This window comes from Canis lupus, chromosome 29 (assembly GCF_003254725.2).
Source record: "Canis lupus dingo isolate Sandy chromosome 29, ASM325472v2, whole genome shotgun sequence".
Taxonomy (NCBI): domain Eukaryota; kingdom Metazoa; phylum Chordata; class Mammalia; order Carnivora; family Canidae; genus Canis; species Canis lupus.
The window spans coordinates 15864965-15880134 of record NC_064271.1 but is presented as its reverse complement, the minus strand read 5'-3'; the positions used below and the strand labels follow the sequence as shown (position 1 = coordinate 15880134).

The window sequence follows — 15170 nt, the reverse complement described above, 5'->3', positions numbered from 1 at the left end:
TAGAGCTTCAAGTCAGGGTGTTAAAGGCTACCTGCAGTCATGTAAATGGAATATGGCTTTGTCCACATGGTTAAATAGAAGTGAAATGTTATCTAAATACCCAGCTAATTCAGAATTGTTGAAAATGAATCCTCACAAGTGGGTGTATATAGATTCTTTTTTTTTTTTTGCCAGAATTTGCACAGCTCCTTTTATGTGTGTTTTCTAAATTTAGCTAGCAATGGAAATAATCTTCCATTTTACTTTGATTCTATTGGCTTAGCCCTTGTTAGAGCAAGAGTTTTAAAAAGAAATAAAAAACAACTTTTTAAAGTACAAAGGGAAAAAATCATCTGGGAGAGCCAAGTTAGAACTTCCCTGCAGCAGTAGGATTCCAAAGCCCCCCACAGTTCTCATGGGTTTTGTACCTGAGACAGATCCTTTCCCTATGGTATATCCAGAAGGGATTGGGCTCTCCTAAGACCTAGACTCCATCTGCCTGCTATGCTCCGGCTCTAGGGTAGACAAAGATAAGCAAGCATATGTAGGGGCATTCCTGCATCCTCCACTCAATCTCTCTAAGCCTTCAGGTCTTCATTTATAATAAAAGGATAAAGTTCATATCACAGGGATATCTTAAGAATTTAGAAATGATGCATATAATATACCCAGAACATAATGGGTTCAATGAAAAAAATAACTGTTTTTGTTAAAGGCAGCACAGTGTATAATTCAGGAACTGTACTGTAATCAGACTTTCCCAGAATAATAGCCTTGCATGACCTTCCCTATCTGTGAACAAGAGACAGAAATGTGCCTAAAATCATGGAGCTGTTTATAAGAACTAAATGTGGAATGAAGAGCAAGATGGCGGAGGAGTAGGGTCCCCAAGTCACCTGTCTCCACCAAACTACCTAGAAAACCTTCAAATTATCCTGAAAATCTATGAATTCGGCCTGAGATTTAAAGAGAGACCAGCTGGAATGCGACAGTGAGAAGAGTTCGCGCTTCTATCAAGGTAGGAAGACGGGGAAAAAGAAATAAAGAAACAAAAGGCCTCCAAGGGGGAGGGGCCCGCGAGGAGCCGGGCTGAGGCCGGGGCGAGTGTCCCCAGGACAGGAGAGCCCCGTCCCGGAGACGCAGGAGCTGCACCGACCTTCCCGGGCGGAAAGGGGCTCGCGGGGAGCTGGAGCAGGACCCAGGAGGGCGGGGATGCCCTCGGGCTCCCGGGGACACTAACAGACACCTGCGCCCCGGGAGAGTGCGCCGAGCTCCCTAAGGGCTGCAGCGCGCACGGCGGGACCGGCGGGACCCGGAGCAGCTGAAGGGGCTCGGGCGGCGGCTCCGCGGAGGGGGCTGCGCGGCCCCGGGAGCAGCTCGGAGGGGCTCGGGCAGAAGAAGAGGCTCCGTGCGGAGGGGGCTGCGCGGTTCCAGGAGCAGCTCGGAGGGGCCTGGGCGGCGGCTCCGCGGAGGGGGCTGCACGGCCCGGGAGCGCGAATCCACCAGCGCAGGCTCCGGAGCACAGGGAGCCGGGACACAGCCCAGGATCCCGCCTCCCCCGGGACAGGCAGAGGCCGGGAGGGCCCAGGACAGCGAGGACGCTCCTGCCCCAGCTGAGCAGATCAGCGGCCCCGCCCGGAGCCTCCAGGCCCTGCAGACGGAGTTCCTGCCGGAGCTGAATCCAGGTTCCCAGAGCTGCCCCGCCACTGGGGCTGTTCCTCCTGCGGCCTCACGGGGTAAACAACCCCCACCGAGCCCTGCACCAGGCAGGGGCACAGCAGCTCCCCCAACTGCTAACACCTGAAAATCAGCACAACAGGCCCCTCCCCCAGAACACCAGCTAGACGGACAACTTCCAGGAGAAGCCAAGGGACTTAAAGTACACAGAATCAGAAGATACTCCCCGGTGGTTCTTTTTTTGTTTGTTTGTTTTTGTTTTTGTTTTTGTTTTGTTTTGCTTTTTGATTTGTTTCCTTCCCCCACCCCCTTTTTTTTCTCCTTTCTTTTTCTTTCTCTTTTTCTTCTTTTTTTTTTTTTTTTTTCGTTTTTTTTTTTCTTTTTCTTCCCCTTTTTTTTTTCTCTTTCTCTTTTCTTTCCTTCTTTCTCTCCTCTCTTTTTCTCTTTTTCCCAATACAACTTGCTTTTGGCCACTCTGCACTGAGCAAAATGACTAGAAGGAAAACCTCACCTCAAAAGAAAGAATCAGAAACAGTCCTCTCTCCCACAGAGTTACAAAATCTGGATTACAATTCAATGTCAGAAAGCCAATTCAGAAGCACTATTATACAGCTACTGGTGGCTCTAGAAAAAAGTATAAAGGACTCAAGAGACTTCATGACTGCAGAATTTAGAGCTAATCAGGCAGAAATTAAAAATCAATTGAATGAGATGCAATCCAAACTAGAAGTCCTAACGACGAGGGTTAACGAGGTGGAAGAACGAGTGAGTGACCTAGAAGACAAGTTGATAGCAAAGAGGGAAACTGAGGAAAAAAGAGACAAACAATTAAAAGACCATGAAGATAGATTAAGGGAAATAAACGACAGCCTGAGGAAGAAAAACCTACGTTTAATTGGGGTTCCCGAGGGCGCCGAAAGGGACAGAGGGCCAGAATATGTATTTGAACAAATTCTAGCTGAAAACTTTCCTAATCTGGGAAGGGAAACAGGCATTCAGATTCAGGAAATAGAGAGATCCCCCCCTAAAATCAATAAAAACCGTTCAACACCTCGACATTTAATTGTGAAGCTTGCAAATTCCAAAGATAAGGAGAAGATCCTTAAAGCAGCAAGAGACAAGAAATCCCTGACTTTTATGGGGAGGAGTATTAGGGTAACAGCAGACCTCTCCACAGAGACCTGGCAGGCCAGAAAGGGCTGGCAGGATATATTCAGGGTCCTAAATGAGAAGAACATGCAACCAAGAATACTTTATCCAGCAAGGCTCTCGTTCAAAATGGAAGGAGAGATAAAGAGCTTCCAAGACAGGCAGGAACTAAAAGAATATGTGACCTCCAAACCAGCTCTGCAAGAAATTTTAAGGGGGCCTCTTAAAATTCCCCTTTAAGAAGAAGTTCAGTGGAACAGTCCACAAAAACAAAGACTGAATAGATATCATGATGACACTAAACTCATATCTCTCAATAGTAACTCTGAATGTGAACGGGCTTAATGACCCCATCAAAAGGCGCAGGGTTTCAGACTGGATAAAAAAGCAGGACCCATCTATTTGCTGTCTACAAGAGACTCATTTTAGACAGAAGGACACCTACAGCCTGAAAATAAAAGGTTGGAGAACCATTTACCATTCGAATGGTCCTCAAAAGAAAGCAGGGGTAGCCATCCTTATATCAGATAAACTAAAATTTACCCCAAAGACTGTAGTGAGAGATGAAGAGGGACACTATATCATACTTAAAGGATCTATTCAACAAGAGGACTTAACAATCCTCAATATATATGCTCCAAATGTGGGAGCTGCCAAATATATAAATCAATTATTAACCAAAGTGAAGAAATACTTAGATAATAATACACTTATACTTGGTGACTTCAATCTAGCTCTTTCTATACTCGATAGGTCTTCTAAGCAAAACATCTCCAAAGAAACGAGAGCTTTAAATGATACACTGGACCAGATGGATTTCACAGATATCTACAGAACTTTACATCCAAACTCAACTGAATACACATTCTTCTCAAGCGCACATGGAACTTTCTCCAGAATAGACCACATATTGGGTCACAAATCGGGTCTGAACCGATACCAAAAGATTGGGATTGTCCCCTGCATATTCTCGGACCATAATGCCTTGAAATTAGAACTAAATCACAACAAGAAGTTTGGAAGGACCTCAAACACATGGAGGTTAAGGACCATCCTGCTAAAAGATAAAAGGGTCAACCAGGAAATTAAGGAAGAATTAAAAAGATTCATGGAAACTAATGAGAATGAAGATACAACCGTTCAAAATCTTTGGGATGCAGCAAAAGCAGTCCTAAGGGGGAAATACATCGCAATACAAGCATCCATTCAAAAACTGGAAAGAACTCAAATACAAAAGCTAACCTTACACATAAAGGAGCTAGAGAAAAAACAGCAAATAGATCCTACACCCAAGAGAAGAAGGGAGTTAATAAAGATTCGAGCAGAACTCAATGAAATCGAGACCAGAAGAACTGTGGAACAGATCAACAGAACCAGGAGTTGGTTCTTTGAAAGAATTAATAAGATAGATAAACCATTAGCCAGTCTTATTAAAAAGAAGAGAGAGAAGACTCAAATTAATAAAATCATGAATGAGAAAGGAGAGATCACTACCAACACCAAGGAAATACAAACGATTTTAAAAACATATTATGAACAGCTATACGCCAATAAATTAGGCAATCTAGAAGAAATGGACGCATTCCTGGAAAGCCACAAACTACCAAAACTGGAACAGGAAGAAATAGAAAACCTGAACAGGCCAATAACCAGGGAGGAAATTGAAGCAGTCATCAAAAACCTCCCAAGACACAAGAGTCCAGGGCCAGATGGCTTCCCAGGAGAATTTTATCAAACGTTTAAAGAAGAAATCATACCTATTCTCCTAAAGCTGTTTGGAAAGATAGAAAGAGATGGAGTACTTCCAAATTCGTTCTATGAAGCCAGCATCACCTTAATTCCAAAGCCAGACAAAGACCCCGCCAAAAAGGAGAATTACAGACCAATATCCCTGATGAACATGGATGCAAAAATTCTCAACAAGATACTGGCCAATAGGATCCAACAGTACATTAAGAAAATTATTCACCATGACCAAGTAGGATTTATCCCTGGGACACAAGGCTGGTTCAACACCCGTAAAACAATCAATGTGATTCATCATATCAGCAAGAGAAAAACCAAGAACCATATGATCCTCTCATTGGATGCAGAGAAAGCATTTGACAAAATACAGCACCCATTCCTGATCAAAACTCTTCAGAGTGTAGGGATAGAGGGAACATTCCTCGACATCTTAAAAGCCATCTATGAAAAGCCCACAGCAAATATCATTCTCAATGGGGAAGCACTGGGAGCCTTTCCCCTAAGATCAGGAACAAGACAGGGATGTCCACTCTCACCACTGCTATTCAACATAGTACTGGAAGTCCTAGCCTCAGCAATCAGACAACAAAAAGACATTAAAGGCATTCAAATTGGCAAAGAAGAAGTCAAACTCTCTCTCTTCGCCGATGACATGATACTCTACATAGAAAACCCAAAAGTCTCCACCCCAAGATTGCTAGAACTCATACAGCAATTCGGTAGCGTGGCAGGATACAAAATCAATGCCCAGAAGTCAGTGGCATTTCTATACACTAACAATGAGACTGAAGAAAGAGAAATTAAGGAGTCAATCCCATTTACAATTGCACCCAAAAGCATAAGATACCTAGGAATAAACCTCACCAAAGATGTAAAGGATCTACACCCTCAAAACTATAGAACACTTCTGAAAGAAATTGAGGAAGACACAAAGAGATGGAAAAATATTCCATGCTCATGGATTGGCAGAATTAATATTGTGAAAATGTCAATGTTACCCAGGGCAATATACACGTTTAATGCAATCCCTATCAAAATACCATGGACTTTCTTCAGAGAGTTAGAACAAATTATTTTAAGATTTGTGTGGAATCAGAAAAGACCCCGAATAGCCAGGGGAATTTTAAAAAAGAAAACCATATCTGGGGGCATCACAATGCCAGATTTCAGGTTGTACTACAAAGCTGTGGTCATCAAGACAGTGTGGTACTGGCACAAAAACAGACACATAGATCAGTGGAACAGAATAGAGAATCCAGAAGTGGACCCTGAACTTTATGGGCAACTAATATTCGATAAAGGAGGAAAGACTATCCATTGGAAGAAAGACAGTCTCTTCAATAAATGGTGCTGGGAAAATTGGACATCCACATGCAGAAGAATGAAACTAGACCACTCTCTTTCACCATACACAAAGATAAACTCAAAATGGATGAAAGATCTAAATGTGAGACAAGATTCCATCAAAATCCTAGAGAAGAACACAGGCAACACCCTTTTTGAACTCGGCCATAGTAACTTCTTGCAAGATACATCCACAAAGGCAAAAGAAACAAAAGCAAAAATGAACTATTGGGACTTCATCAAGATAAGAAGCTTTTGCACAGCAAAGGATACAGTCAACAAAACTCAAAGACAACCTACAGAATGGGAGAAGATATTTGCAAATGACATATCAGATAAAGGGCTAGTTTCCAAGATCTATAAAGAACTTACTAAACTCAACACCAAAGAAACAAACAATCCAATCATGAAATGGGCAAAAGACATGAACAGAAATCTCACAGAAGAAGACATAGACATGGCCAACATGCATATGAGAAAATGCTCTGCATCACTTGCCATCAGGGAAATACAAATCAAAACTACAATGAGATACCACCTCACACCAGTGAGAATGGGGAAAATTAACAAGGCAGGAAACAACAAATGTTGGAGAGGATGCGGAGAAAAGGGAACCCTCTTACACTGTTGGTGGGAATGTGAACTGGTGCAGCCACTCTGGAAAACTGTGTGGAGGTTCCTCAAACAGTTAAAAATATACCTGCCCTACGACCCAGCAATTGCACTGTTGGGGATTTACCCCAAAGATACAAATGCAATGAAACGCCGGGACACCTGCACCCCGATGTTTCTAGCAGCAATGGCCACTATAGCCAAACTGTGGAAGGAGCCTTGGTGTCCAACGAAAGATGAATGGATAAAGAAGATGTGGTTTATGTATACAATGGAATATTACTCAGCTATTAGAAATGACAAATACCCACCATTTGCTTCAACGTGGATGGAACTGGAGGGTATTATGCTGAGTGAAGTAAGTCAGTTGGAGAAGGACAAACATTATATGTTCTCATTCATTTGGGGAATATAAATAATAGTGAAAGGGAAAATAAGGGAAGGGAGAAGAAATGTGTGGGAAATATCATAAAGGGAGACAGAACGTAAAGACTGCTAACTCTGGGAAACGAACTAGGGGTGGTAGAAGGGGAGGAGGGCGGGGGGTGGGAGTGAATGGGTGACGGGCACTGGGTGTTATTCTGTATGTTAGTAAATTGAACACCAATAAAAAAATAAATAAATAAAATAAAATAAAAAAAAAATGTATTCATATATTAAAAAACAAGAACATATACCAGTGTACATAGCATCATTATTCGTATCAGCCAAAAGGTAGAAACAACCCAAATGTCTATCAACAGGTGAATGAAAATGTGGTATGTACATACAATGGAATATTATTCAGTCATAAAAAGAAATAGAATTTTGACAAATGCTACAATACAGATGAACCTTAACATTATGCTAAGTGAAATAAACTAGTCACAATAGGACAAATATTGTATAATTCTCTTATATAAGATGCCTTGAATAAATAAGTTTATAAAGACAAAAAGTAGAATAGAGGTTATCAGGGGTTAGGGGGTCATGGGGAATGGGTAATTATTATTTAACGGGCACAGAGTTTCTGTTTGGATGATGAAAATGTTTTAGTAATAATGGTGATAATTAGAAAACACTGATTGTACTTAATGTCACTGAATTGTACCCTTAAAAACAGTTCAAAGAGTAAATGTTAAATTTTACCACAAAAACAAAACTAGAGGAAAAAAAAATTACTTAGATTGCAAGCTCCTCTGACCAGAAGTTCCTTGAAAATCATTGTCCATTTCTTGGCTTTGGGCCTCCTACAGCAAGTGCTAGAAGAATGCATAAATGAATATACCAGGACTCGGGAGATGGTGCTGCAGAAACATTCACGTTCAACACAGGGAATCTCTGGTGACAGTGGTGGCAGCAGCTCAACTGGATAGGCACATCCCAGTGGTGGATGGGGTCGAATGGAGATGACCTCCTGACTCTGTTCTCACCAGGCTAATGACCAAACCAATAGAGCAAAACCCCTAGATGTTGGCTGATGAGTCCAGATGGCCTTAGAGGTCTATGAGACCCCAGAGTGGTACCATGAGTGTTTGTGGTCCTAAGGAATTCATTGAAGAACAACAATGTGAGGAATTCCAAAATATTTTTGTGATCCTTTATCTTCTTGGGAGAAGAAGAGCAAAGGTTTGAAGAGTACTGAAGTCAGACCCAGGCAAAAATCTTGCCTAAAGGCACCAAGGACAAGGGCTTATTTTATGGCATGGCTGCATGGTCCCTTCCTCAATCAGCTTCCTGTGATAGTTGTGTCCCTAGAGGCCAGAAGGACCTCAGTCCCAAATTCCTGATTTTCACAAGGTCAAGAGGAGAAGAAATCTGATTTTGCCTGCCAGAAAACAAAATCTAACTAATATCCATACTGACTAGCAGCCATTCAGTAAATTGTGGCACTTACTTTCATAATTGCTCGAACTTACCCTTCTTGCCTATCCACCACAATTTCCCTAAGGAGTAAGCAATTCAAGGCTTGGAGTATGTCATTCATCTCTGTGTTCCAGTCCTACAGGTCAGCCCTATCTTAGAACCACAGCCCAGCTGATTATTCACAATTGAAGGAAAAATTTCCTGAATAACTGACACCATCCCTACTTCCTTTCCTACCCTTTCTTCTGTCCTACAGCCACCATACACACAAATGCTCAAGATATGAATGTTCTGTACCATATATCCACCTATGGTTCCCAGGAATGGAGGCAACCAGCAGGTTTCTCACAGTCATACTAAATGCCACAAATGAGTGGAGTTTAGAAGACAGGGATTTCTGTGTGGCTTTGCGGACAAGGAATAGGGCCACAGTGTCTGAGATTTTTTTTTAAAGTTGTATTCATTTATTCATGAAAGACACAGAGAGAGATAGGTAGAGACATAGGCCAAGGGAGAACCAAGCTCCCTATCGGACTTGGGACTCAATCCTGGACCCCAGAATCACTCCCCAAGCTGAAGGCAGAGGCTCAACCACTGAACCACCCAGGCATCCCATCTCTCTGAGATTTTAAGATGTCACTGGTTAGCTAGATCTCCAGAGTCACCAACTAAAAATATAACATAATGATTCAAATTTTAGGACTGTAAGATATTGAGTTAGGGGTCTTATAGGCCAATTTAACAAATGCCTTCTGGGAAATTTGGACTATAGACCATTGTAGCAGACAACTTTACTATTAGCCTATTAACTCTCTATTTTCTAGGGAATGTTCAGGTTCCCATTGCAATATATGCCTTTCCTGACACCGGCTTCAGTTTTACCTGGTCTCAGTTGAGTAGACCAAGAGTGGGTACACCAAAAAAAAAAAAAAAAAAAAAAAAAAGAAAGAGTGGATACACCAAGACAAACCAGTAAGACTCCAGTAAGACTCCTTCTCTAGTATTTTTTATTTTTATTGTATATAGGACAATCTTGCAGATAGTAAAACCAGTAAAATATAAGAACCAGTTTTTGTTTTGTTGACTTTCACCATTGTTTTCCTGTTTTCAATTTTGTTGGTTCCTGCTCCAGGATTTATGATATCCTGAGTTCTGCTCACTGCAGGCTTAATTTGTAAAGCCTTATCTAGTTATCTAAGGGAAACTTAGCTTATTGATTTTAGATATTTTTTCTAACACGTATTTAATACTATAAATTTTTCTCTAAACATTGCTTTCATTACATCTTCTAACCAAAAGTGGTGTTTTTATTTTTATATTATTGGCTGGCCTGAAATAAGAGAGATTGAAACTGATACACAAGAGAGGAGCAGTGGCTGGAAGATGGAGAGAGAAACCCAGTAGAGTTCAGTCTCCTGGTTCCAGTTGTTTCAGAGTGAACTTGCAACTCTCCCCCTCCCACAGTTTGTCAATCAACTTTTCCTTGGATTTAACCAATAAAATTCCTCTCCACACACAAATTTATACACGTTTTTTCTTTTGAGCATATTTTAGTTAGGTTTTGGTTACTGTTAACCAAAACTCCTAAGTGTCATGTACTCTTTCAATTAAACCCCAAGAGAGGTTCCTCAAATACTTCCAAGCCAGCTAATCTTAAATTATTTCATCTATTCATCCTTTAAGTTGAATGTGGCTTCCTGGTACTTGGAAATAAATACTTTGGGGAAAGAACAATGATATACTAAGATAGTCAAACAGATTCATTCAGATATATTGTGTAGACATTACTGGTACAGATAAAAGGAACAGTGTAAATCTGGGTTAAGACACTTTCATAAACAAAAGTTTATGAAGAGCTATTCAGGAGAACCAAGAAGAAATGAAAGTATAGCAAATAGTTATCTTTATCTATTTATCTCTATATTCAGCATTCCAAAGAAACAGTTTCAATTTTGGGGAAGAATGTATTCATCTATTCCATGAAATAAAAGAGATGGGACGCCTAGGTGGTTCAGCGGTTGGGCGTCTGCCTTTGGATCAGGGCATGATCCTGGGGTCCAGAATCGAGTCCCACATTAGGCTCTGTGCAGGGGCCCTGCTTCTCCCTCTGCCTCTGTCTCTGCCTCTCTTCCTCTCTGTGTCTCTCATGAATAAATAAATTAAAATATTTAAAGAGAGAGAGAGAGAGAGATATGTCATGGCTCCCATAAATCAACAGATACCCTAAAATCAATTTTAATAAGACACAGATGTGTACAATTTCCACAATGGTGAGCATCCTGTTCCATGACCAGCTTTGATTCCTTCCTACTTGGGTCTTGCTGTCACTAATCCAGGAAAAGGATTTACAGGTTACTGAAAATAATCTGCTAAACAGATTATGGTAATACCCATAGCAGAAAATTCAATTATTTATTCAAAGCCTGCAATGCAGACCAAGTCTTTTGGGAGATTTCAGACTAATATGAGATACAAAACTATAAGCCAATAATGAAAACTACTGTTTAGAAATTAAACAAGTACTGAGGATAGAGCAAGAAGGAATTTTCTGCTAGGGGTATATGGGATGTGATATATTAGGTATGTGATAAACATCTGTTGAGTAATTAAATCAAAACTGAGTAGTGAACTTGAATGGGAATGTTAGGGAGAACCTCACATAAAAAGATGAAATCTTGTTCCTATTGCCCATAATTCCCATATCCCCTGATAATAATACAACCACTTATTTCTGTAGAACTTCGCACATATTTTTATTACAAACATTGTATCTAGGCCTAACCTTGGATCTGCATAGACATAGTAGCCAGTGACTTTCTTGATAATTTATTCACATAAATCAACAGAAAGGAGGGATTCTGGGCTTGTGGGCTAAAAGTGGAGGGAGGACATTCTGACATTGTGACTAGGACATTTTTTTTCCCCTGAGGCGCCCCCTTCAAAGTTATCCCCAGTATGGAACAAAGAAATGGGGTTAGTTATGTTTCACCTTCTTTGCCCTATTCCCCAAAGTTTTCCTTTCAAACAAATAAAGTCTGTTAAGGTACATTTAAAAAAAAAAAAAGCCCTTTTATATCAATATTGGAACACAAGATAAAGATAGTTGGTCAATAATTGGTCAATGTGGTTAGTTGTTGACTGACTCTACATAAAGAGACCAAAAACTGCAAAGTTGCTTTCTGTACATTGAATAGCAACATGCTTTCTTTTCTGTCTCCTTGCTGATATAGAAACTAAACTCTTCATACATTATTAATAGAGATGACATTTAGTTTCAAATTCAATGGTGTAATACATTGAAACTTTTAGTTGTTTTAATATGTAAAAATAGATATATGCCCCGAGAACATACTAATTACAGAGTAATTGTCAAAATGTCTTCTAAAAACTCTCCTTAAATGACCTTAAACTAAATAATGGAGCCATATTCTTTTTTTAATTTCTTATATAAAATACAATTTTTATGAATTCTTTTTCTGTAGCCTTTTGAATTCTAATATTCTTATGCAAAATTCAAGTCTTTATTATTTATTCATAGTCCCTCATCTATAAGCCATCCGAATGGAGGAAAAAAATGTTGTCATGCAAAATTATTAAGTAATTTAATTTTGATCATCCAGTACATGATATTTAATCTTCTGAACTTAAATTACTTTCTGGTACATTACAATGCCATTAATATCATAATTTCTTAAAGCACTGACAGCTATACAGTCACCACTAAACTACATATAGCTTACCTTCTTTTGATAATAGATATAATTGAGAGAAGGTTCAGTACTCTGATGATGATGGGCAACCAGTTCAAAATAAGCACTTATTTTAAAGGTTCTAATTCCAGGAGTCTTACAGATTTTGTTTTAAATTTTTTATGTTGACATAAAATGTTCCTTTCAAAACAAAAAAAAAAAAATACTTTACCTATATCTATTATGTGTATTCTCAAAAGCAGAAAAAAAAATCAAACTATACCTTTCTTGAAAGGGTTCCTTTAAGGGTCAGAAAATAAATGTGGGCAAGGGAAATTATATCATTAAACACAGCAAAAACGCTTTCAATGGCTGTCATTGGGGAAACCAACATATTTTACCATTTTCTTATTACTTCTGTGATTCCTCCATTGAAATCTATTAGTGAAGTAAAATTTCCTTATTCAAATGACATTGTATCTTAAAGCTAAGCATGCATCCAAAATGCTAATCCTATGTTTAAAAGTAATAATTCTCCCTAGCATAATTACTCATTATAGAAAAATAATTATCTCTTAATTGCATTGGCACTTAATAGCAATTTGAAAATGGGAAAACTTGGAAATGTTACAATAATCCACAATACCTGTTCCTATAACTCCAGATTCAGTGTTCTCAAAACAGGAGCAACTTGCTGTTTTTAACTGGTCTGGAAATAGATGTGCAAAGAAATGAAGGAAACAATGAAAGCTATTTCATACCTGTTCCACTGTTTCAAAGCAAAAGGCTACTCCTTTCCATTGTTCTCATCCAGAGTTAAGCAGGTCAGTGGAGTCAGATTACTTTTCATTTGTTACTCTATCAGCCAATTCGTTATCCCTCTGGAAGACACAACAAAGAGAGAATAAAACATGCATGACAGTAAAGGTTGCCATTACAAGGTACCAAGTGATACCAAAATATATGCTACATTTACTATTGATCATTAGATGGTGCTTGGATCAACCAAATGTTACTATGGAACTGCCTCCAGGTTTCCATCAGAACTGCCAGTTAAGAAAATATGCATAAATAAAAAGTGTTGATGAAAATGCAGAAAGAAGGGAACTCTTGTGCACTGTTGGTGGGAATATAAATTGATGTATTCACTATGAAAAACAGTACAGAGTTTCCTCAAAAAATTAAAAATAGAAATATCATACAATCTAGTTATTCTAATTCTGGGTTTTTACTCAAATAAAATGAAAACACTAATTCAAAAAGATGCACCCATGTTTACCGCAGCATTATTTACAATAGCCAAGATATGGAAGCAACCTAAGCATTCATCAGTAGATGAATGGATAAGGAAGATATGAATGGAATATTACTCAGCCATAAAAAAGTAACAAAATCTGCCATTCATGACAACATAGATGGAACTAAAGTGAAAATAAGTCAGACAGACAAAGGCAAATACCATATGACTTCATTATATGTGGAATCTAAAAAACAAAACAAGCAAAACTAAAACAGAAACAGACTCATAAATACAAAGAACAAACCTATGGTTGCCAAAGGAAGAGGGGTAGTTAGGTGAGATAGGTGAAGGCGATTAAGAAGTATGAACTTCCATTTGTATAATAACTCACAAGATGAAAAGTACAGAATAGGGAATATGGTCAATAATATTGTGATAGAATCGTATGGTGACAGATGATAACTATGCTTACCATTATGACCATTTTATAATGTATATAATTGTCAATTCATTATGTTGTACATCTGAAACTAATATAACATTGTATGAAGACTATACTTCAATAATTAAAAAATACTGGAAAGACCATATAACATTAATAAGAAGAAGACTTTAATTGCTCATTACATTAGTCCAACAATTTTCATATCTGAACATTTTACTCAAATCTTAGTCAAGAGGCACTGAGTCTTAGGGGTAAGCAGAGTAGTTTTAAGAATGAAGGAACCTCTTGTTAAAACAATGTCCTAGCTTTCACAAGCAACAAAAGGTCACACGAGAGCACAATTCTTAGGATTTTGAGCAAGATCCTATAACTGAAAAAGACTTAAATCAAATGAGACAGGTGTTACTCTGATTTTGGCAAATGGGGTCTGGTTCCTGGGGCTGAAGGCAGAGTTTAAGTGTGCCACTTAGCACAGCAGTAGCAAGCCTAGGGTTATTTTGTGTGAACACTGCAGAGTAGTCTTTTCTCTGGATAGCATTAGATTTTATTTATTTATTTATTTATTTATTTATTTATTTATTTATTTATTTATTTATTTTTTAGATACAGAGAAATAAAAAGCTATTTCCCCATAGACCCTGATTTCTAGCCAGAGTTTAGGAAGCAGACTATCATCCTGTGGAGAAATGGAGTGTGGGGGTGGGTAACTAAAGACATTTAGAACTAAAGTCACATCAGCTTAAGAACAACATCCTATGATGAAATGAAAATAGTTGCTATAATATGAAAATTTAAATATAATTTAAAAATTTCAGCTTATGTTTCAAATTCAGTTTAATATTTTTAGTAAAATTTATTATTTTTATATGATGAACCATATCTTAAATCTTCTTAATCATTGCTTTTTAATCTTTTAATGTATTGCATAAGCTATGAGTTCTAAAATTGGTTAAGTATTGCAAAACTCTCATGTGAAGTAGAACTGTGTATGTGTTTCAAAGAGCAAACGCAGTTTCTTATCCATCTAAGTCATTCAGCAATTAGTCACCTACTAGGTCCAGGCACTGGGCTAAATGCATACAAAATCAAATGTAAACTTTGGGTTTGTGGGTCACAGAGTTGCATCCTACCAAGAAAGGCAGATATTAATCCAATGATTACTCAAATAAGTATATAAATGAGACTTTGAAGAGATGTATAGTCTATTTATGAGATCATCACCATTTCCTTAGGGTGCTCCTAAAGACTATTTATGTACCTCTTTCTATTACTGCATAGGGTTAGGTTTATTATAGGCAATGACTAGTACATCAGCACAGAATCTGCAACAGGTACCAGATGAATTTGGATAGTCAACAAAAATCATCTTTTATTAATCATGAAAATTAGAGTAAACAGTCCTTCATTTAAATTTCATATCTCGGCAGGTGCACCTATCACTTAT

At 38.6% G+C, this 15170-nt stretch overlaps 2 protein-coding genes across 5 annotated transcripts in view; one reads left to right on the top strand and one right to left on the bottom strand.

Moving 5' to 3' along the window:
• PDE7A (phosphodiesterase 7A) overlaps positions 1-15170 on the top strand; it is a 317331-nt gene that overhangs the window by 18902 nt on the left and 283259 nt on the right. The window lies entirely within an intron of this gene.
• Positions 1-15170, bottom strand: part of DNAJC5B (DnaJ heat shock protein family (Hsp40) member C5 beta) — an 89118-nt gene that overhangs the window by 58593 nt on the left and 15355 nt on the right. For all 4 annotated transcript variants that reach the window (XM_025477855.3, XM_025477858.3, XM_025477857.3 and 1 more), the window contains exon 2: positions 12803-12922. The gene's annotated coding sequence lies outside the window, so the exon portion shown is untranslated. The remainder of the gene's footprint in view (positions 1-12802; positions 12923-15170) is intronic.